Source organism: Tamandua tetradactyla, chromosome 20 (assembly GCF_023851605.1).
Source record: "Tamandua tetradactyla isolate mTamTet1 chromosome 20, mTamTet1.pri, whole genome shotgun sequence".
NCBI classification, from domain to species: domain Eukaryota; kingdom Metazoa; phylum Chordata; class Mammalia; order Pilosa; family Myrmecophagidae; genus Tamandua; species Tamandua tetradactyla.
In genome coordinates this window covers 2623714-2647394 of record NC_135346.1, presented here as the reverse complement: position 1 = coordinate 2647394, position 23681 = coordinate 2623714, and the positions used below count along the sequence as shown (strand labels likewise).

Below are 23681 nucleotides of genomic sequence, written 5' to 3'. Positions count from 1 at the left end.
CTTTACGAACCCTTGCCTGGAAGTGACATTCTGGAAGAGGATTTGGGATGCTACCTGAACCTATGCTGCCCGAACTGCAATTCTAAGACCCCTAAAGTAAAGCCTTTGTTGCCTTGTAGCTTAATTTATTTCTCAGCTGGCTGTAGACAGAGGGGAATCATTGTAGTTTCTCAGTGACAAAAGAAAAAAGACTATATGTCAGGAAAAAAAGAGATTGGAGCAGAGAGAGAAAAATGTTTGGAGAGAATCTATTGCAATTTTAATGTAACTGATATTATGAGAATCTGCTTGTAGGTAAAATTGAGCATTACGGAGACAGGGCTATCTAAGACCCACAAACACAGTGGGGTGGGAGCCAAGCTCCCCAACCCAGCCAGTCATGGCAGTCTTGCCTCCAGCACCCGAATGACTCCAGCCTTTGGTTTCAGGGGTGAGTCCCTGGTACATTTAAATAGTGGGTCCTCCTTGGCGAGGCCACACATGCTCAGGGAAAGGGTTGAGGAAAACGTGCCCGAGACATCTGGGTCACAGAGGACTGAGCCTGGAGCAGAACAGCATCTCTTCCATTTCTCCTCAGAAGCTCCATGAAAGAAATGTGACATTGGGGAGTAATTTCTGGATCCCTGGGTTGGGTGGGGGTAATCTAATCTGCTTCCATAGCCCAATATTCCCCACACCAGCCAAGGTTGGGTGCCCAGTGCTTGATGTGCCCAGTGCTGCTGCTTCTTATCTCTGCCCTTGAGCAAAACCTTGGAAGAACCAGGCAGCACAAGAACCTGGAGCACAGGACACATCAGCTTCAGACACAAACACCCCCTGCACAGAGCCTGTCACCATGGGAAGGGCCTCTGAGCCCAAATTTGGGGTGCTCAAGTCTCAGCAAAATGTGTCTGCACCCATGCCTGTCTCTGACTGGTCTTTAGATGAATGCCCATGCCAATGGCACTAAAAGAGTCTCCCTTCCTAGGATTTCTTTTTTCAATTTTAAAATGATTTTTCATTAAAAATTTCAAACACCCAGAAAAACTGTAACAGCATGACAAGCAATTATAAATCCTCCACCCAAATCCACTGATTGCTAGCATCTGCCAGGACTGCTTCCCTACCTCTCTCTCATATGCTCACCCTGTGTGTGTATGTGTGTGTGTGTACGTGTGTCTGTGTGTATATGTGTGTGTGGGCCCAGACAAAGTTCATACAGGGTATAGACAGGGGCTGCTGCAAGACTGAAAAACATGCCCAGTAAAGAGGTAGACACAGATCTACTGGGACTTACTAACAGTTGAGGTTCTCCAGTGGCGGCAGTTCCAGAGATTTAGCAGCCTTCAAGGACTAGAAGGCTGGGGGTGGGGTGGGTTTTATGTGGTTTTAAAACAAATACATTCCATATAGTATGAGGACATAGGGTCTCTAGTATAATCCTTAAAGGGACTGGTGCTCATTTGGAATTGTTAGGCATAAAAGCCATGTTCTTCTGGATAAGTCTTGTGGGGGTACACCTGTTGTTCGGTGGGACCTTTTGACTGGGTTGTCTCCGTGGAGATGTGGCCCAATCAAGTTTGGGTAATCAAGTTTTGATTAGGTGGAGATGTGACCCCGCCCATTCAAGTTGGGTCATAATCCACTTACTAGAGTCCTTCAAGAGGGAGATATTTGGAGAGAGCAGACAGATGCTTGGAAAGCCAATATAGACAGCAGATGCCTAGACACAGATGGTTTGGAGATGTAGAAGGAAAGCCCTGCAGCACAAGCCAGAAGGACTCACAGGAGCTGAGAGAACCATTTTGAAACCAACTCAGGAAAACCAACAGACATTGTCATGTGCCTTTCTATTTAACAGAGGAACCCAGGCGCTGCTTTTCCTCCAAGAATGTATCCTCTTGTTGGTGCCTTAATTTAAACATTTCCATGGCCTTAGAATTGTAATTTGTAACATAAGAAATCCCCTTTATAAAAGCCAATCCATTTCTGGTATATTGCATTCTGGCAGCTTTAGCAAACCAAAAGAGGTCATAAGACCTGATGTTTTACTAGGATTAGTGTTTAAGACTAAGATACAATCAATGCTATTTTTACATCCATGGTTACATTCTTCCCACTCTGGGGACATTGTTTACTTTCTTGACCTTTGTCCTTGTCTAAAGGTCATTTCTTACAGGTCATTTAGGAAGGGACCTGGGCATCCAGCTGCTACACTCCATCCCTGTAACAGACTGCATTGACCACGGGACAAGCATTACATTCCTATACCACAACAATGTAAAAGACAACAGAGTAGTAATAATCCAACATATAGGGCAGATACTTCTATAAAGAAGTATCTCCAAGTCTGAGTATGAGAATTAAACCAAGTAGAAAGGAAACCTGTATATGTGTTGGTTAAGTGTGTGTACCCCAGAAATGTCATGTCCTTTAATCCTGATTCAATACCGTAGTGTGGAAACCTTTGACTGGATTGTCACCATGGAGACAGACCCACTGAATTGTAGGTGTGACCTTTTGATTAGATTATTTCCATGAAAATGTGACACACTCAGTTGTGGATGTGGCCTTTTGATTAGATGCAGATGTGACTCTGCCCATTCAAGTTAGGTCTTAATTAGTTTATTGGAATCCTGTAAAAAAGACATTTTGGAGAAAACACAGTTGCTAGAGAACTGACACAGGCAGATGCATTTGGAAATGCAGAAAGAAAATGCCCCAGGGGAGCTGTTTGAAACCAAAGGACCAGCAGATGCCAGCCATGTGCCTTCCCAGATTGGCTTTTCTTGAGTCAAGGTATCTTTCTCTGGATGCCTTAGTTTGAATATTTTTATGAACTTAGAACTGTATACGTGTAACAATAAAATCCTTTTATAAAGGCCAACCTACTTCTGGTATATTGCATTTCTGGCAGCACTAGCAAGCTAAAACAGTAGATACTGTTGATTAATGCTGTGTATGTGCTTCTGAATATGGCGTAAAGCTTGTGAAATATGATGCGAGTGACCAGGAAAATATATAACATTTTGTGTTTATAAGGGCACAGGTTCCGCTGTACAGCAGTTAAAATGTTTGAAGCCATTCTGTTTTGTAAGACTACTTTCCATAATTGTGTGGTCTCTTCATTTAACAATGATATTGCTAATTTAGATTCATTAAGCATGTGAGCTGTAGGGTTAGGTAAGGCTGTTAGAAGGCTTTTCACAACCACTGCAGTTCCCCTTGGGGCAAGAATAGCTAAAGGACAACAAACATGGGGTATGCTTCACTCAGTGTCTAGATTTAACCAATTCCCAATGGCTAGGAATGTGTAGTAAAGAATTACATAATGTGGCAGGGACATACAGCTTCCCCCAAGTACAGTGTGATGTCCAATTGAAAGGAAAATAAGCTGCCAAAATGCAATATACCAGAAATAGATTGGTTTTTATAAAGGGGATTTATTAAATTACAATTCTAAGGCCATGAAAATATCCAAATTAAGGCACCAACAAGAGGTTACCTTCACTCAAGAAAGTCTGATCATGTCTGGGATTTTTCTGTCGCATGGTGTTCTAGTTTGCCACTGCCAGAATGCGATATATCAGAAAAAGAACAGCCTTTAAAAGGGGGAATTTCTTAAGTAGCAAGTCCACAGTTCTAAGGGCATGAAAATGTCCCAGCTAAAGCAGGACTATAGAAATGTCCAATCTAAGGCATCCAGAAAAAGACACCTTCGTTCAAGAAGGCCAATGACGTTCAGGGTTCCTCTCTCAACTGGAAAGGCATCTGCAAGCTTTCTCTCCCAGCTTCGAGTTTCTTGAAGCTCCCCCAGGGGCGTTTTCCTTCTTCATGTCCAAAGGTCTCTGGCTGCACGGGCTCTGTTAATTCTAGTAGCTATCTTGTCATTCTCAAGCTTTCACCAAAATGCTTCCTCTTTTAAAATATTCCAGTAAACTAGTCAAGACCCACCTCTATCTCTAAATATCATGTTACATATATAAAACAGCCTCTCAAAATCCAGAAATAATAATCACCACTCCAAAATTAATGTGTCTGCTCTAAAAGCTTACAATCTAGGCCCCTGTTTTCTTAGAAGCATTTTATAAATCCATACTATTGTTGTTCTTTTGTTTCTGATTTATTTTCTCTCACCAGATGTTCCACATGTTCATTCACAGCAGTACATTCTCACGATGTTGTTCCTCTTTATAGTAGCACAACCTTTGTTCATTTGTATACATCATCATTCACCAATCTACTTCTCTGTCAGTGCATCCTTCAGCCACCTGCATTCATCGTGCATCATGTAGAAGGCCCAAAGTCCACAGTCCAACAACACTCTCAATTTTGGATAGTTTCATTGTTCCCAAGAGAAAGAAAAGCATTAAACACACCTTCACCAAATAGGATATCTAAACCTTCTCTTAACTCTTGTCCCTCTCCCCATTATTTACCTCTGCTGTTGCTGTGTTAGTGCTGATGGTTTCCTTTTAAACATAGCTTATACATGCAATAGCAGTTTTCTCCCTGTACTTTGGACTTAAACACTCTTTATACAAGAATCATATCTTTGAAGTGATTCTTATGAGAACTAATTCATATTTCCAGTGTGAATCAGTGGGACACATAGGTCTATACAACCCCTTTCAATCTTGTTCATCTTCAATATGGTAATATTACTTCTAAAAGCATTTGAGAACCACCTTTGTTCCTATCTATCCCCTCACATTGGAGTTCAACCTCATTAGCTAATGGTTCCCCTGTATCTGGCTTCTTTTTGTCTCTAAGTTCCCTATATTCTGCATTATAAGCCTCTGATTATACCTTTATGCTGATCATAAAAGTGGAATCATACAGTATATATCCTTTTGTGTCTGGCTAATTTCCCTCAGCTTCCATCTTGTCCTGTGCTTCAGGATATCATCGTATGTATACACCAAATTTTGTTAACCTACTCCTCTGTTGATGGGCATTTGGTTTTGCTTCCATCTTTTTGTGATTGTGAGTAATGCTGCTATGAACTTCAAAGTGCAAATGTCTGTTTATGTAATTTTTTTCAGCTCTTCTGGGTATATATCAAGTAGTGCTATTGCTGGGTCATAGGGCAACTTGATATATAGTTTCCTTAGGAACCAGCAAACAGTCTTCCATAGTGGCCGCACCATTATATATCCCCACCAGCTGGGCATAAGTGTCCCAGTTTCTCCACATCCTTCCCAATATTTGTAGTTTCCTGTTTGTTTAACAGCAGCCATTCTTATAGGGGTAAGGTGGTATTTCATTGCAGTCTTGATCCGCATTTCCCTTAGAGCCAATGAAAATGAGCATCTCTTCATGTGCTTTTGAGCCATCTGTATTTGCTCTTCAGAAAAATGTCTATTAATATATTTAGTCCATTTTATAATTGGGTCATTTGTCCTTTTGTTATTGAGTTGTATGATTTCTTTGTATATATAGGAAATCAAACCTTTGTCTGATATATGATTTCCAAATATTTTCTCCCATTGAGTTGGCTGCCTCTTTACCTTTTTGACAAAATCTTTTGAGGTACAGAAGCATTTGATTTTGAGGAGTTCCCACTTATCTGTTTTTTCTTTTGTTGCTTGTGCTTTTGTGTGTAAAGTTCAGAAAGCTACTTCCTACTACCAGGTCTTGAAGATGTTTCCCTATATTTTCTTCTAGAAGTTTTACGGTGCTAGTTCTTATATTTAGGTGTTTGATCCACTTTTTTTCACATTGGTAGGCACTGGGAAACAAACCTAGGTCTCCAGCATGGCAAGTGAGAACTCTGCCACTGAACCACTGTTGCCCACCCTGTTTGATCCATTTTGAGTTAATTTTTGTGTAGAGTGTAAAATAGGGGTCCTCTTTCATTCTCTTGGCTGTTGATATCCAATTCTTCCATGCCCAATTATTGAAAAGATGATTTTGTCCCAGTTCGGAGGATTTGGGAGCCATGTCAAAAATCAGTTGACCATAGATTGGGTGGTCTATTTCTGCACTCTCAGATCGATTCCATTGGTTACTGCTTCTGTCTTTGTGCCAGTACCATGCTGTTTTGGCCACTGTGGCTTTATAATAGGCTTTAAAGTCAGGGAGTGTTAATCCTCCTACTTTGTTCTTCTTTTTTAGGATGCTTTTAGCTGTTCGGGGTCTCTTTCCCTTCTAGATGAATTTGGTAGTTAGCTTTTCCAAATCCTCAAAGTCGGTTGTTGGAATTTTGATTTGTTGACATCTTAACTGTATTTAACCTTTCTATCCATGAGCAGAGAATGTCTTTCCACTTATTTAGATCTCTTTTGATTTCTTTTAGGAATGTTATGTTGTTTTCTATGTACGAGTTCCTTACATCCCTAGTTAATTTCATTCCTAAGTATTTGATTCTTTTAGTTGCTATTTTGAATGGAATTTTTTCCTTAACTGACTCCTCAGCTAGATCATTGCTTGTGCATAGAAATGTTACTAATTTTTGCACATTAATTTTATATCCCACCAACTTGCTGAATTTGTTTATTAGTGCAAGTAAATTTGCTGTAGATTTCTCAGGATCTTCCAAGTATCTAGTATCATATCATCTGCAAATAATGAGAGTTTTACTTCTTCATTTCCAATTTGGATGCCTTTTACTTCTTTGTCCTGCCTGATTGCTCTAGCTAGAACTTCTAGCGCAATGTTGAATAATAGTGGTGACAGTGGGCATTCTTGCCTTGTACCTGATCTTAGGGGGAGGGCTTTCAGTCTCTCTCTATTGAGTACGATGCTGGCTATTGGTTTTTCATATATTCCCTTTATCCTAATGAGGTAGTTAACTTTGATTACTATCTTTTGGACTGTTTTTATTAGTAAAGGATGCTGAATTTTGTCGGATGCTTTGTCAGCATCAATTAAGATGATCATGTGGTCTTTCCCTTTTGATTTGTTAATATGCTGTATGACATTAATTGATTTTCTTGTGTTGAGCCATCCTTGCATTCCTCATATAAATCTGGTATAAACTTAGTCATGGTGTATAATTCTTTTAACATGCTGTTGGAATCGATTTGCTAGTATTTTATTGAGAATTTTTGCATCTATGTTCATTAGGGAGATAGGCCTGTAGTTTTCCTTTCTTATAACATCTTTACCCAGTTTTGGTATTAAAATACTAGCTTCATAAAATGACTTAGGTAGAGTTCCTTTTTCCTCAATTTTTTGGAAAATTTTGGAGAGGATTGGTGTTAGCTCTTTATGGAATATTTGATAAAATTCCCCTGTGAAGCCATCTGGCTCTGGGCTTTTCTTTTTAGAAAGATTTTTGATGACTGATTGAATCTCTTTACTTGTGATTAGGTTTGTTGACATCTTCTATTTCTTCCTCAGTCATTTTACCTTGTTTGTGTGTCTCCAGGAATTTGTCCATTTCATCTAAGTTGTCTTGTTTATTATTGTACAGTTGTTCATAGTGTCTCTTATGATTGCTTTTATTGCTTCAGGGTCTGTGGCAATGCACCCCTTCTTATTTCTGATTTTGTTTATTTGCATCATCTCTGTTCTAGTTTGAGAGCTGCAGGAATGCAATATACCAGAAATGGAATGGCTTTTTTAAAAGGGAATTTAATAAGTTGCTAATTTACAGTTCTAAGGCTGAGAAAAAATGCCCAACTTACAACATGTCTATAGAAATGTACAATCTAAATCATCCAGGGAAAGATACTTTGGTTCAAGAAGGCCGATGAAGTTCAGGGTTTCTTTCTCAAGTGGAAAGGCACATGGTGAACACTGCCAGGGTTTCTCTCTCATCTGGAAGGGCACATGACAAGAATGGCATCATCTCATAGCTTCTTCTCCTGGCTTCCTGTTTCATGAAGCTCCCAAGGAGGCATGTTCCTTCTTCATATCCAAAGGTAGCTGGCTGGTGGACTCTGTTTCTCATGGCTATGTTGTTCTGCTCTGCTCTCTCTGAATCTCCTTCATTCCACAAAATGTTTCATCTTTCATAGGACTCCAGAAACTAATCAAGACCCACCCAAATGGGTGGAGATATGCTTCCAGTAATCCAGCTTAGCAACCACTCTTTATTAAATCACATCTCCAGGGAGATAATCTAATTACAGTCTCAAACATTCAATAATGACTAGCAATTAGAGGAAAATGGCTACCTCTACAAAATGGGATTAGGATTAATATATGGCTTTTCTAGGATCTATACATCATTTTGAACCAGCACGTTCCACCCAATGGACTCTAAAAAAGACATGTTTTCCCCATATACAAAAGATATTCATTCTGTTACAATATCAGAGATCCTTAAACCATTTCAGTAACATCACAAATACATTACAAGGTTAAAACCAGTACAAAATTCCAAAAGTAATTACAAGCATGGTCTGTCCTAAGGCAACCTTCTTCTCTGTCTCTGGACCTTTGAAAACTCATATCAAGTTATTTCCTGCCAACATAAAAGGAAGCACAGTCTTGGGATGCATATATGCATTTCCATAGGGAGGAAAGAACACGGGGGTCACTGGACCCATACAGTTTCAAAAATCAGCAGGGCAAAGCCCATTAGATTTCAAAGTCTGAGAGTCATTTATCCTGGGGGCTTCTGAAAGCAGCAGTCCCACCCTTTCTAAGAGCCTATGCAGAGGCCTGCCTCTCTCTCAATGCACCTTTGGGGGACATTGGGGAGGCCACCTTTTTCTCGGTTCCACCTTCTCCAATCATTGGGGCTGCACCTGGGCTGTCTGTCATCTCCAGGGCACATGCTCAACCCCACCATGTGGTGGCAGCCAGGCTCTCCCCAAACCTCTAGGAGTGTACTTCACCCTCTCCAAGTCCTGTGCTAGCATGACTCTTCCACTGCAATGAGGTGGAAGGCCCATCTTTGCCTTAGGGGCAAACTCACTCTCTTTGGGCTTGGCTGGGTCCACTCTCCTGGCCCAAGGCTTCTTGTCTTCAGACCTCAGCCTCTATGGTTTTACCTCTGAAGTTATTTTTCCTCCAATGTGTCCCTTCTCCGAACCCCCCAGGCCAGACTGGTGGCAGCACTGTTTATACAAGTCCCACAGCACTCTCATTGGCTTTCTATGTAGTAGCCTTAGATCGTGCCCATCAGACATAAGGAGTTTCCACAAATCTTTCCTGGATAACTCCATGTCCAGTCCTGGCTATCTCTGAAATGGCTGACTGGTTCCACATCTGGCCAAATCCTCACATAGAGCACTATTCTCTGGGGTCTCCTTTCCTTGAAATCCAGAATTTTCCAGGACATCAATTTCTGGTTTCTTTGTACCTGAAGAATTCAGTTTTCAGTTTATCTTCCTCCTGTTGCATTTTAATATAAGCTATGAGGAGAAGCCAGGCTGCACGTTCAATATTTAATTTGTACATCCCTTCTGCTAAATATCCAGGTTCATGTATTTTAAAATCTGCCTTCCGGCCAAAGCCACAAATCAATTTTGCCAAATTATTTGCCATTTTAAAACAAAGATCACTTTCCTTCCAGTCTGAAATAATACATGCCTCATTTCTGTCTAGAGCTTCATCACAGGTAGCTTTGGAGTCCACATTTCAAACAACAGTCCCTTCAAAGCATTTTAGGTCTTCTCTATCAGGTTTATCACAACTACTCCAGATTCTTCCCCTTATTCATTTCAAAAGTCATTCCAACATGTTTGGTATTTTCAAACTGCAGCAGCACTCCACTCTCAGTACCAAAATCTGTTCTAGTTTGCTAGCTACAGGAATGCAATATACCAGAAATGGAATGGCTTTTAAAAGGGGGAATTTAATAAATTGCTAATTTAGAGTTCTAAGGCCAAGAAAATGTCCCAATTAAAACAAGTTTACAGAAGTGTCCAGTCTAAGCTATCCAGGGAAAGATACCTTGGTTCAGGAAGGCTGATGAAGTTCAGAGTTTCTCTCTCATCTGGAAAGGCACATGGTGAACACAGTCAGGGCCACTTTCTCATCTGGAAGGGCACATGGTGAGCGTGGCATCATCTGCTAGCTTCTTTACCTGGCTTCTTGTTTCATGAAGCTCCTTAACAGGCATATTCCTTCTTCGTCTCCAAAGGTCACTGGCTGGTGGACTCTGCTTCTCATGGCTATGTTGTTCTGCTATACTCTCTCTGAATCTCCTTCATTCTCCAAAATGTTTCATCTTTTATAGGACTCCAGAAACTAATCAAGACCCACCCAAATGGGTGGAGACATGCCTTCAGTAATCCAATTTAACAACCACTTTGATTAAATCACGTCTCCAGGGAGATGATCTGATTCCAGTTTCAAGCATTCAATACTGATTAGGAATTAGAAGAAATGGCCACCTTTACAAAATGGGTTTAGTGTTAAAACATGGCTTTTCAAGGGTCCATACATCATTTCAAACCAGTGCAGTCTCTCTCTCTCTCTCTCTCTCTCTCTCTCTCTCTCTCTCTCTCTCGTCAGTCTTGCTAGTGGTCCATAAATTTTATTGATTTTCTCAAACAACCAACTTTTGGTTTTATTGATTCTTTCTATTGAGCTTTTGTTCTCCCATTCATTTATCTCTGCTTTAATCTTTGTTATTTCTCTTCTCCTATTTGTTTTAGGGTTGGTTTGCTGTTCTTAACTTCCTCCAGGTTTGCTGTTAAGTCCTTGATTTTTGTCCTTTCTTGTTTTTTAATATAGGTATTTAGGGCAATAAATTTCCCTCTCAGCGCAGCCTTTGCCACATCCCATACGCTCTGATAAGTTGTATTCTCATTTTTGTTCATCTCCAGATAGCTACTGATTTCTTTAGAAATTTCTTCTTTGAAATTTGTTTGAGTGCATTATTTAATCTCTATATATTTGTGAATGTTCTTGTTCTTTTGTGGTTATTGAGATCCAGCTTCACCCCATTGTGATCAGAGAAAATGATTTGAATGATTTCAATTTTTTGAATTTATAAAGACCTGTTTTGTGACCCAGCATATGATCTATCCTGGAGAATGTTCCATGAGCACTAGAGAACAATGTATATCCTTGTGTTTTGGGGTGCAATCACCTATATATATCTGTTAGGTCTAATACATTTATCAAGTTATTTAACTTCTCTATTTCCTTATTGATCTTCTGTCCGGTTGTTCTTGTTCTATCTATAGAGGAGAGTGGTGCATTGACGTCTCTTGTTATAATTGTTGAAATATGTATTGCTCCCTTCAGTTTTGCCAATGTCTGTCTCTTGTACTTTGGAGCTCCTTGATTGGGAGCATAAATATTTATGATTGTTATATCTTCTTGGTGAATTGACCCTTTAATTAGTATATAGTGTCCTTCTTTGTCTCTTATGATGTCTTTACATTTAAAGTCCATTTTGTCTGATATTAGTAAAGCTACTCCTGCTTTCTTTTGGTTACACTTTGCATGGAAAATCATTTTTCCATCCTTTCATTTTCAACCTATTTGTATACTTGTGTCTAAGATGAGTCTGTTGTAAGTAGCATACAGCTGGATTATGTTTCATACCCATTCTGCCAATCTGTATCTTTTAAGTGGTAAATTTAGTCCACTAACATTCAAAGTTATTACTGAAGAGGGATTTCTTGATTCCACCATCCTATCTTTTTATTTTATTTGTCAGATCTATATGTCCTATTCCTTCCTTCTCTTTGTATTCTTTAAATTGCCCTTAGTGGTTCTTTTCAATTCTGTGACTTCCTCCAGACCTCCCTCTCCTATCTTTTTTTTTCAGTTGCCAGAACCACTCTTTGTATTTCTTGCAAGGCCAGTCTCTTGTTGACACATTCTTTCAGGACTTATTTGTCTGTAAAAATTTTTATCCTTCCTTCAATTTTGAAGGATGGTTTGGCTGTGTACAGGATTCTTGGCTGGAAGTCTTTCTCTTTCAGAATCTTGAATATATCATACTACTGCCTTCTCATCTCCAGGATGCTAGCTGAGTAGTCTGAACTCAGTCTTATTTGATTTCCCTTGTATGTAGTAGATTGCTTTTCTCTTGCAGTTCAGGATCTTCTGCTTCTCTTCAACATATGACAGACTAATTAGTATGTGTCCTAGGGAAGACCTATTTGGATTTATTCTGTTTGGAGTTCTTTGGTCTTCTTTGACTTCTATATTTATGCCTTATATGAGGGTTGGGAAGTTTTTCCCCATTATATCCTCAACTACTCTTTCTAGCCCTTTACTCCTCTCTGCTCCTTCTGGAACACCAATAATTCTTATTTTTGCGTGCTTTGTTTTGTCTATCATTTCCCTGAATTACCATTCAATTGTTTCCAACTTTTTTGCCATTTGCTGTTTTGAGTCTTTGAAGCCAATTATCCCGTTCTCTATATCACTTATTCTTTCTTCTGTGCCTTCAAATCTGGTGTTGTTGTGCCTCTAGCATGTTTTTTATTTGGTCAACAGAGTCTTCGATCTCTGCAATTTCCACTATTTTTCTATTTATTCTTCCAAATTCCTCTTTGTGCTCTTCTGCTGTCTTCCTGATCTGCTTTATGTCATTTGCTATCCCATTTATTTTATTAAGTAGAGTTGTATGAACATCTTTGATTAGTTGTTCCAATGTCTGGGTCTCCTCTGTTGTTTTAATTTGGTCATTAGGCAGGCAGGGCTTTTTCTGTCTGCATTGTGATATTCTTAGTGATCTTCAGCTATCTTCGTGGCATGTAAATATCTTGATTGATTTACTTTGGGAGTTGTTTTCTTTCAATAGTCTAAGGCCTTGTCCTTGTGGGATGGTTGTACAGCAGAAAGCAGGCAAGGGATGGGCACTCAGAGCAGTGATTTGTTTCAGGGCATGTATAGGCACAGGTTGGGGATGTAACACTGAACATGGATGCCCATCAGCCAGGAAAGATGTAGCTGTGCATGTACACCAATCTGAGGGACTTAACCCTAGTGTGCACTGGTCTAAGACATGGGGCACTTTGTGCACATGTGAAGAGCTGTGGCAGCAGTTTGGCATTATGCCTTAATGGACTGGAAGCAGATGTGACACAGCTGCATAGGTCATCACTTTCTCAGAGCTGGGAAGAGTGGCTGAGGGCCGTGCACACGCGCAATTCTAAGACTGCTCTAAAGTGCAGTTCCCAGTGCCGAATGATGTGACTGGGGGTCTGTGTGCATGCTGGGGCCTGGGAATGCTGTAAACAGATGCACAGAGCTCAGATGGGGTGGAGTGAATCTGTGTGACACTATGGACCATGGGGGGCAGGGGTAGCCTGGTTATGGAGGTTAGTGCCTGCAGCATTTATGCACTGGCAACAGCTTGCAGGGAACAGGGAGGAGGTGATAGTGCTTGGGAGAGGTACAGGAGAGGTGAGTTGGGCTGCACTTGGGGTGGGTGTGGGGGGCAGGTATGAGCACTGGGGGCTGGTGGGGTGGGGGCACCTGGAGTGTGGGAAATGGGAGCAGATTGTATGTAGGGTGTGGGTTGACTCATTGGTCATGGGGCTGCACTGGTGAGGGTAGTGCCCCCAAGGAAGGTGGTCTGGCTTACTTCCTAGTCTTGGGCCCCTGTCCATGCACTCCATGCCAGGCTCCAGCTTTCTGCCCTCCAGTTCTTGGCCTCTGCAACCTGGGCTGCTGCATGTGGTGCAGAAGGCTCTCCTAAGTCAGCCACATTCCTGAATTGCCACCTCAGTCACCCTCCTGTCCCTTCTCTAACTTTTCCATTAAGCAAGGCAAAGCTCTAGCTAGTCTATTCAGCCATCTTCCCAGAAGTCCTTTTATTGAGGATTTAAAAAATCTATATTTATAAGAGAAATTGGTCTGTAATTTTCTTTCTCTCCCTCTCTCTCTCTCTCTCTGGATTTGCTTTTGCGATGACTTTTGGTTTCATAAAATGAATGAGATTGTGCTCCCCCTCTTCAATTTATTGGAAGAGTTTGAACAGGATTAGTATTAACTTTTCTTGGGATGATTGGTAGAGTTCACCTATGAAGCCATGTGGTCCCGGGATTTTCTCTGTTGGGATATTTTTGATGACTGAGTCAATCTCTTCATGTGTAATTGACCTCTTGAAGTCTTATATTTCTTTTAGAATCAGTTGAATTTTTCCATCTCATCTAAGTTGACTAATTTATTGGGATATAGTTGTTCATACTATTCTCTTATGACATTTTTATTTCTGTGAGATAAGTAGTAATGCATCATTTCTCATTTATGATATTGTTTATTTGTAACTTCTCTCTTTTTTCTTTTTCAGTCTAGCTAAGGATTTATCAGTTTTATTGATCTCAAAATCTCATTTCATTCATTTCTCTATTTTACAATTACATTCATTTATTTATTTTAAAGTAATTTAATGAGATTTAGTCTTGTACCACACATCCATCCAAAGTGTACAACCAATGGCTGTTAGTATAATCATACAGTTGTGCATTCATCAACATAATTAATTATAGAACATCTTCATTACTCCAAAAAGAAACAACCCATATCTCTTATATTCCCCTATTGTTGGCACAGACTTGAATACACAACTCTCATAAATACATAGAACATCTAGACAGAGAATCAATAAGGAAACAGAGAACTTGAAAAATATGACAAATTAACTAGACCTAACAGACATACATGGAACATTGCACCCATAAACATCAGCATAAACCTTTTTATCAAATGCTCATAGATCTTTCCCCAGGATAGAACACATATTCTGTCTGAAAATAAGACTTGATAAATTTAAAAAGACTGAATTATGCAAAACATTTTCTCTATGCACAATGAAATAAAGCTAGAAATCAACCACCCATGGAGAACTAGAAATTACCAGATATAAATATGCAGTGAAATGCTGTTATTTTAGAATATAATTTTTAAAATTTTATAAATACTTTTTTTATAAGGATAGTTTACCCAGCTATTCTAGTTTTCAAGCTGCCATAATTCAATATACCAGAAATGAAACAGCTTTTAAAAAGGGGAATTTATTAAGTTGAAAGTTTGCATGTCTAAATCTGTGAAAATATACAGGTTAAACAAGGTTATAGAAATGTCCAATTTAAGGGATCCAGGGAAAGATACTTTGGTTCCAGAAGGCTGATGAAGTTCAGGGTTTCTCTCTCAACTGGAAAGGCACATGGCAAACATGGCAATGTCTGCTAGCTTTCTCTCAGGCTTCTTGTTGTGTGAAGCTCCCCTAGGAGCATTTTCCTTCTTCATCTCCAAATGTCTCTGGCTGTGTGAACTCTAGTGGTTCTTGTGGCTCTGAAGTTTTCTCCAAAATGCTTCCTCTTTTAAAGGATCCCAGTAAACAAATAAAGACAACCTGGAATGGGTGGAGCCACATCTCCCTTTAATCAAAGGTTAATACCCACAATTTTGTGTGTCACATCTCTGTGGAGATATTTTAATCACGTTTTCAACCTACAGTGCTGAACAGGGATTAAAAGAAATGGCTGCCTCCATGAGATTATCAGGATTAAAACATGGCTTTTCTAGGATACATAATCCCTTCAAACTGGCACATCAGTTAAATCACAAAAGCATTAAGCCAAGATACCCAAATTACATGTTTTTAATACAGTACATAAAAACTGATTTCTCAATCTTCACCTAGCTTCACAAATGAGGCTGAAAAACAATAACTTGCTTTTAAAGCAAAACACATGAAATGCAAGGGCTTCAGTGCTATTGTGCAATTAATTAGTAATGTCATATTTCTTCCCTATATACAAAATGCAAAACCTTCAATTCAAAGCTTTGACATTCCTAGGGGTCACTTATATTGATCCTGTTTATTTTAGAAATATTTACTTGCAAACATTTACAGTGGGTAACAGTGTACATTATCAGCACTTCCCTTACCACCATTCTAAGCATTGATAGATAACATCACAATTCTGTTATTGCTTTTTCTTGATTTCCTTCAGTTGTATACATTTCTGATGATCTGAACATTTATTTTTCTCATAAAATAGATCATTAAATTAAAGAAATGCTTGAGGTTGCTTTAATGTTCAAATTTGCTTGTTTTTCTTTTTTCCAGCTTTTATTCAGTTGTCCTAAATATGACTCAGTTTGTTTTATATATACATTTAACACTAACACCAAGACACATTTAGAAAATTATTACTTGAACAGTAAAGCATTTATAAACTTCTCTACAAACAAGGTGGTGGGGGGGGCTGTAGGTACTGGTGGTGCTGCTGGTTTTAAACTGCACCTCTCAATAATAATCTCTTGTGAAAGTTTTGCAGGACACTAGGCAGATGAAGCAAGCTCCATCATTGGATTGAAATTTTATTTTGTTTTATGCTTCCTTGTGGAAGACAAAACACTGTGTTGTCAATCACCACTAAAGGTATTATATAATGATCAACAGACATAATTTGTCACCTTTTCTGCAAGCATTGTACAGCATCCACATGCTGTCACAGAATATTGGCCCAGAGAAAAGCCAAGTTCAGCACAAGTAGAGGAAAGTAATTCTGTACATAGTTTCATTTTATCAATGTGGCTTTCTTCTTCATTTTAAGGCATTCCTTCTTGTAGGTAAGGCTTAAAAAGGGTCATGATTGTGCTTAAACCCTGAAGGGTAAAAGAAAGCTAGCTAATAAAAGACTATTAAACTATACATATATAAAAATAATAAGGAAGAGAATTAACTTAAAAGAAAACCTGAGAGATCTGTACAGTAAGAAAAGCTTCATGGTATTTCACTGCATGTTTGTGCAGAGAACACATGCTGCTTCCTTTTTCTTCTTGGGACTCTACTGGATTCACAGAGTAGAGATGTCTTCAGGGAAGCCAAAGACAAGGCCAAGAGTACCACAGATTTTTGAAGTTCATCTCCTATTCATGGTCACTCTGTGATAACAACAATTTATTTACATTTTGTTTCTTTTCTTTGCACATGTAGCATTTCAATGAAAGCTTTTAAAATAAAAAAAGCTATCACTCTATTCCTTCCTTCTGCCAAAATCCAGTAGTGACATGAGGGGTTAAGTGGTACTAGGAGCCCCCAAGCACTAGGCTGTTGGGAATGATCCAAGATGGGAGCTAGTAACACTGTACATGGTCTAGGGTGGGTGCTAGACATTCAGCTGATGGCCTCTCATGGAATGGATTTCAAGGCATATAAGAGCCTTAGCTATTCTGAACTCTGGGGGCTGGCACTTAGCATTAGCACAACACAATCTTGTCACACCTTCAATTTGACAAAATTCAATGGAGTAGTGAAGACTAGCTTCTTGAGCTTTAGATGGAATTTTAGAGAAGATATAGGGCCTCTGGCTCAGAAATGCCTTGGCATCTCACGCTGTTTACAAGAGATTAAGGTTGGATGGTTAAAAAATTACCGGCAGTACAATTCCACTGAGTTCCCTCATTATTTTCTACCTCTTGATTCTTTGGTGTTTTAAATGGTGGACCTTTGAAATTTGGGTTTTGTTGGCAAACGACCTCCAAATCCAATATCATCATAAAAGTTATGAAGAGCATGGGAATTAAAATGTGGTCCTCAGTCTTGAAAAATATAAACTTCTTTGGTTTAAGCAGACAGAGTCAATCTAGGGTTGTCTATTAGAAATTTTCATCTGTGGTGTTTCTTCATGGAAGGTATCTGAGATATAGAATTTGATGTTTTCATGTGTCTTTCATAATTAAATTATTTTACATTTCATTGACCCAAGATTTTAGTTTATCCAGGTTTTTGTGTTGAATCCAAAGTTCTCTTTGAAGTTATTTCATTCTGACCTCTGGTGCACCAGCAAAGCTTGTGTGTGGGAAGCATCATCAGATCCCATACTCAGTTTCCCTGGGTCACTTACTCTATCCACATGTGCTAAAGCAGGGTCCATGATGTTCTGATTGCTTTCTGTTCTATATAATGAACAGGATTTTTTAGAAGATTTGTTAGTTCAAAGGTAGGTGACACCACCCATGTAGAGACTGCTGGGGGGGGGGTTGTTGAGAGAAACCATAATCTGGAAAGTATTCTTTGTGTTGTTCTACATAACAGCAATGTAAGCCATGTAGGCAGAAGTTGCAGAGCTGGTACTTTCTGCCCAACTGGGATGGTGAATTAAGGCAGGGCCCATACTCACTTGCCCAGATATGTTCCTAGGGGTGGTGGATGGTCCACTGTGGGCTGATTCTGTAGGATGTGGTCATCTGCTGTTATGGCATTAGCTGAAATATAGACCTTAGTTTGGTACTCAACTCATTGGTACTTGGTGGTGAAAACTATGTAAACAGTGGGTTAATTTTTATTTAAGTTCTGTCTGTTGACCAAAGAGGAATTGCTGGAGGTTTGTGGTCCAAAGGAATTTGATTTTGAAAAATTGTGTTTTTTGGGGGGATTCAAGTCTAATACCAGTCTTGCATTTCTGAGTTACTGTTGAAATATTTTGACTGTTGTCTGCAAAACAAGTTGTTGGCATTTTCATTGTATTACATTGAGTCTTGGGTAGAATTGACACCTTAAATATATTTAATCTTCCAATCCATGAACATGGTATGTCATTCCATTTACTTAGGACTTCCTTGATTTCTTTTAGGATTGTTTTGTTGTTTATTGTGTATAGGTATTTTTTATCCTTAGTTAAATTTATTCCTAAATATTTTATTCTTTTAGTTGTTATTGTAAATGGAATTTTAATAAATTTCATCCTCAGATTGTTCATCACTTGTATGTAAAAATACCATGGATTTTTGCATGTTGATCTTCTACCCTGCCACTTCACTGTGCTCATTCATTAGCTCTAATAGCTTCACTGTAGATTTTTCAGGACTTTATAAATATAGGAACATGTCCTCTGCAAACAGTGAAGGTTTACTTCATCCTTTCCAATTTGGATGCATTTTATTTCTTTTTCTTGCCTAATTGCTCTAGCTAGTACTTCCAGCATGATGTAGAATAATAATGGTCACAGTGGGCACCTTTCCCAGTCCTAAAACTGTGGACTTTTCCCCTGTTCACTTTACCATGTGGAAGATGTTCTCATCTAGTCCTATCTTTTGAAGTGTTTGCATCAAGAATGGATTCTAAATTTCATCAAATGCTTTCTCTGGATTAATTTGGATCATTACACATTTCTTCCACTTTGACTTATTGATGGGATGTATTACATTAATTGATTTTCTTGTATTGAGCCAGCCTTGTATAACTGGGATGAAGCCCACTTGGTTATGGTATATATACCATACATACATTCTTTTAATGTACTGCTGGATTTGAATTGTGAATATTTTTGTATCTATATTCATTAAAGAGATTAGGCTGTAATTTTCTCTCTTTTTTGTAGTATCTTTATCTGGCTATAGTATTAGGGTGATGCTGGCTTCATAGAATCAGTGAGGTAACATTTCCTCCTCTTTAATTTTTTGGAAGAATTTGAGCAGGATTGGTACGAATTTCTTCTTGAGTACTTGGTAGAATTCACAAGTGAATCTATCTGGTCCTGGATTTTTCTTTTGGGGGAGCTTCTTCATGATTGATTCAATCTCCTTGGTTGTGATTTATTTGTTGAGGTCATTTTTCTTTTTCCTGCTTTTCTAAGAAGTTAACCATTTCATCAACATTGTCTAGTTTTTTAGCGTATAGGTATTTATATTATCCTCTCATTATCTTCTTTATTTCTGTGAGGTCATTATGTCCCCTCTCTTATTTCTGGTTTTATTTATTTGTATCCTCTTTCTATTTTTTTTTTAGCCTAGCTCAGTATCTATGCTGGTTTGAGAAGATTTATGTACCCTAGAAAAGCCATGTTTCAATCCTAATCAATCTTGTGAGAACAACGGTTCCTTCTAATTCCTATTCAGTATTATAAGTTGAAAGTGTGATTAGGTTATCTCCACAGAGATATGACTCAATCAATTGTGGCCATTAAACTTGATTACATGGAGACATGTCTCCACCCACTCTACATGGGTCTTGATTAGTTTACTGAGATCCTATAAAAGAGGAGATATTTTGCAGAGAATCCCTTTTTTGAGAATGAGGAGACAGCTGCAGAACCACAACAAAAGGATGAGAGAATCACAGAGTCCACCAACCAGTGGCCTTTGGAGATGAGGAGGAAAACACCTCCTGGGGAGCTTCATGAAGCAATAAGCCTAGAGAGAATGCAAGCAGGCACTTCCATGTTCACCATGCACCCTTCCAGTTGAGAGAGAAATGCTGAATGTCATCAGCCTTCTTGAACCAGGTATCTTTCCCTGGATGCCTTAGATTGGGCATTTCTATAGACTTGTTTTAATTTGGACAATTTCACATCCTTACCTGTAAACTAGCAATTTATTAATTTCCCCCTTTTAAAAGACATTTCATTTCTACAATTGCAATCTGGCAGCTAGCAAACTAGAACAAATTTTGGTACCAGGAGTGGGGTGCTGCTGCAGTTTGCAAATACCAAACATGTTGGAATGACTTTTAAAATGAATAAGGGGAAGATTTGGGAAGAGTTGTGAGGAGTTTGATAGAGAAGGCCTAGAAGAAACAGTTGGTAGAAATGTGGACACTAAAGATTCCTTTGTTAAGACTGTAAACAGAGATGAGGCATGTGTTATTGTAAACAGAAGAAAGATTAACCTTGTTTTAAAATGGCAGATAACCTGGCAAAATTGACTAGGGGCTTTGGCTGGAAGGCAGATTTTAAAAGTCATGAACTTGATTATTCAGCAGAAGAGATTTCCAATTTAAATGTGGAAAGTGCAGCCTGGTTTCTCTTCAAAATTTATAGTGAAATGTGACAGGAAAGAGGCAAACTGAGAACTGACCTCTTGCATACAAAGAAACCAGAAATTGATGTTCTGGAATATTCTTGGGTTCCAGGAAGTTAGACCCCAGAGAATAGTGCTCCATGTGAGGATTTAGCCAAGCATGGCATCAGCCAGCCTTTTCGGGAAAAGCCAGGATTGGAGATGGAGATATCCAGAAAGAATTTGTGTAAAGTCCTCCTGTCTGATGGGCATGATCCTTCCTTACTACATAGAAAGCCAACAGGAGTGATGTGGGACCTGCATAAATAGGTCATATAAGGGTCAATGTGAAGACAAAATAGCTTCAAAGGCAGAATCATGGAGGCTGAGGTCTGAAGTCAAGAAGCCTCGGGTTAGGAGAGCAAACCCACCCTAGCACATGGAGAGGGTGAGTTTGCCCCAAAGACAGAGGATGGGCCTTCCACCTCATTGCAGTGGAAGTGTGGTGCTGCCTCAGACCTTGTAGAGTGTGCAGCACACTCCTTGGGTATTGGGGAGAGCCTGGCTGCCACCACATAGAGGAGTTGAGTGTGTGTCCTGGAAATGGCAGAGAGCTTGGGTGCAGCCCTGATGCTTGGAGAGGGTGGAGCCGAGAAAAAGGTGGTCTCCCCAGTGTCCCCCAAGGTTGCATTTGGAGAAAGGTAAGCCACTGCTTAGGCCCCTCGAAAGGGTGGGACTGCCACTTTCTACAGCCTCAAAGATAAATGACTCTCAAACTGTGAAATCTGATGGAGTTTGCCCTGCAGGTTTTGTGAAATCTAATGGAGTTTACCCTGAGGGTGCTTGGGTCTTGCGACCCCTGGGTTCCTTCCTCCTTATGGGAATGTGTGGTAGAGTCAGTTGTCAACTTGGCCAGGTGAAGATGCCAAGTTATATTGCTGTGGACATGAGCCAATGGAATATGAATCTCATCTGTTCCTGATTACACCTGCAATCAGCTAGGAGCTGTACCTGCTGAAATGAATGATGTTTGAGTTAATCGGCTGGTGCTTAAATGAGAGAGCTCAACATAGCATAGCCCAAGCAGATCAGCATACCTCATCTCAGCACTCGCAGCTCATCCCAGGCCTTTGGAGATGCAGAAAGAAATCATCCCAGGGAAGATTGTTGGGACCCAGCGGCCTGGAGAGAAGGCCAGCAGAGATTACCTTGTGCCTTCCCACATAAGCAAGGACCTCAGTTGAAAGTTAGCTGTCTTTCCTCTGAAGAACTAATGAAATAAATCCCTTTTTATTGAAAGCCAATCCATCTCTGGAGTGTTGCATTCTGGAAGCTAGCAAACTATAACAGAATGGGTATATGTATCCTATGCCTGTCCCTCCTCTGTACATTGACAGCAAATAACTTGTTCTGAGTTTTATAGGTCCAGAGCCAGTGGAGAAAATTTTGTCTTAGGACTGTAACTGACTTTGATGAGGCTTTGTACTGGTTTTAACTTTCTATTGTATTTGTAATATTACTGGAATATTTTAATGGTCTCTGATATTGCTATGGAATGAATGTATTTTGTTTATGGGGAAAACATATCATTTTTAGGGTCCAAAGTGTGGAATGTGCCTGTTTGAGAGGATTTATGTACCTAGAATAGCCATATTTTAATCCTAATCAATCTTGTGAGAGCAACAGTTTCTTCTAATCCCGATTCAGTATTATAGGTTGGAAACTTAATTACGTTATCTTCATGGAGATGTGACTCAATCAATTATGGGTATTAAACTTGATTAGATAGAGATGTATCTCCACTCATTCTATGTGTAGATTTACTGGGATCCTATAAAAGAGTAGACATTTTGGAGAGAGTCCCTTTTTTGAGAATGGAAGAGAGATGCAGAACCATGACAGAGGGAGAAGAGAAGCACAGAGTCCACCAGCCAGTGACCTTTGGAGATGAAGGAAAGCACCTCCTAGGGAGTTCGTAAAACAAGAGGCCTTGAGAGAAAGCTAGCAGACACTGCCTTGTTTGCTATCTACCCTTAAAGCTGAGAGAGAAATACTGAATGTCATCGGCCTTCTTGAACCATGGTATCTTTCCCTGGATGCCTTAGATTGGGCATTTCTACAGACCTGCTTTAAACCTTGTGCTCGTTAGGTTCAGATGTCAACTTGGCCAGATGAAGGAGCCTAGTTCTTTTGCTGTGGACATGAGCCAATGGTACGTGAACCTCATCTGTTGCTCATTGCATCTATAGTCAGCTAAAAGGTGTGTTTGCTGCAATAAATTATGTTTGATTTAATTGGCTGGTGCTTAAATGAGAGAGCTCAATGTAGCACAGCCCAAGCAGCTCAGCATACCTCATCTCAGCACTTGCAGCTCAGCCCAGGCTTTGGAGATGCAGAGAGAAGTTACCCCAGGGAAAGTTGTTGGAACCCAGAGACCTGGAGAGAAGGCCAGCAGAGATCACCCTGTGCCTTCCCACGTAAGAAAGAACCTCAGTTAAAAGTTAACTGCCTTTCCTCTGAAGAACTAATGAAATAAATCTCCTTTTGTTAAAAGCCAATCTGTCTCTTGTGTGTTGCATTCCAGCAGCTGGCAAACTAGAACAGATTTGGTCCTGGAGAAATAGGATGCTGCTGCAGTTTGCAAATGCCAGATATGCTGGAATGGTTTTTTGATGGATAAGGAGATGATTTTGGAGGAACTGTGAAGAGAATGATGGAGAAATCCTGGAGTGCTTGAAGAGACTGTTGGTGGAAATGGAACCACTGCCAATCTGGACAAAGGGGGGCACAAAAGGGACAAATTGGAGTTTGCAGAGTGAGAACCATAGAAGCTCGGGTCTGAAGCCAAGAAACATCTGCCAGGAGAGTGGACCCACCTAGATACATGGAGAGGGTGAGTCTGCCCTGAGGGCAGAGGATGAGTCTCCCACCTCATTGCAGTGGAAGAATCATGTAACCCCAGGCCTTTGAGAATGTACGTCACATTCCTTGTGGACTGGGGAGAGCCTGGCTGCCACCATATGGAGGGGTTGAGCATGTGCCCCAGAAATGGCAGAAAGCCCAAGTGTGGCCCCAGTGCCTGGAGAGAGTGGGGCCAAGAAAAA

The 23681-nt window shown here is 39.8% G+C and overlaps 1 long non-coding RNA gene and 1 pseudogene across 1 annotated transcript in view; one reads left to right on the top strand and one right to left on the bottom strand.

The window, feature by feature from the left end:
• The window catches only part of LOC143664857 (uncharacterized), a 172828-nt gene that overhangs the window by 41547 nt on the left and 107600 nt on the right, over window positions 1-23681 (top strand). The window lies entirely within an intron of this gene.
• LOC143664686 (TGF-beta-activated kinase 1 and MAP3K7-binding protein 2 pseudogene) overlaps window positions 17171-23681 on the bottom strand; it is a 45469-nt pseudogene continuing 38958 nt past the window's right edge.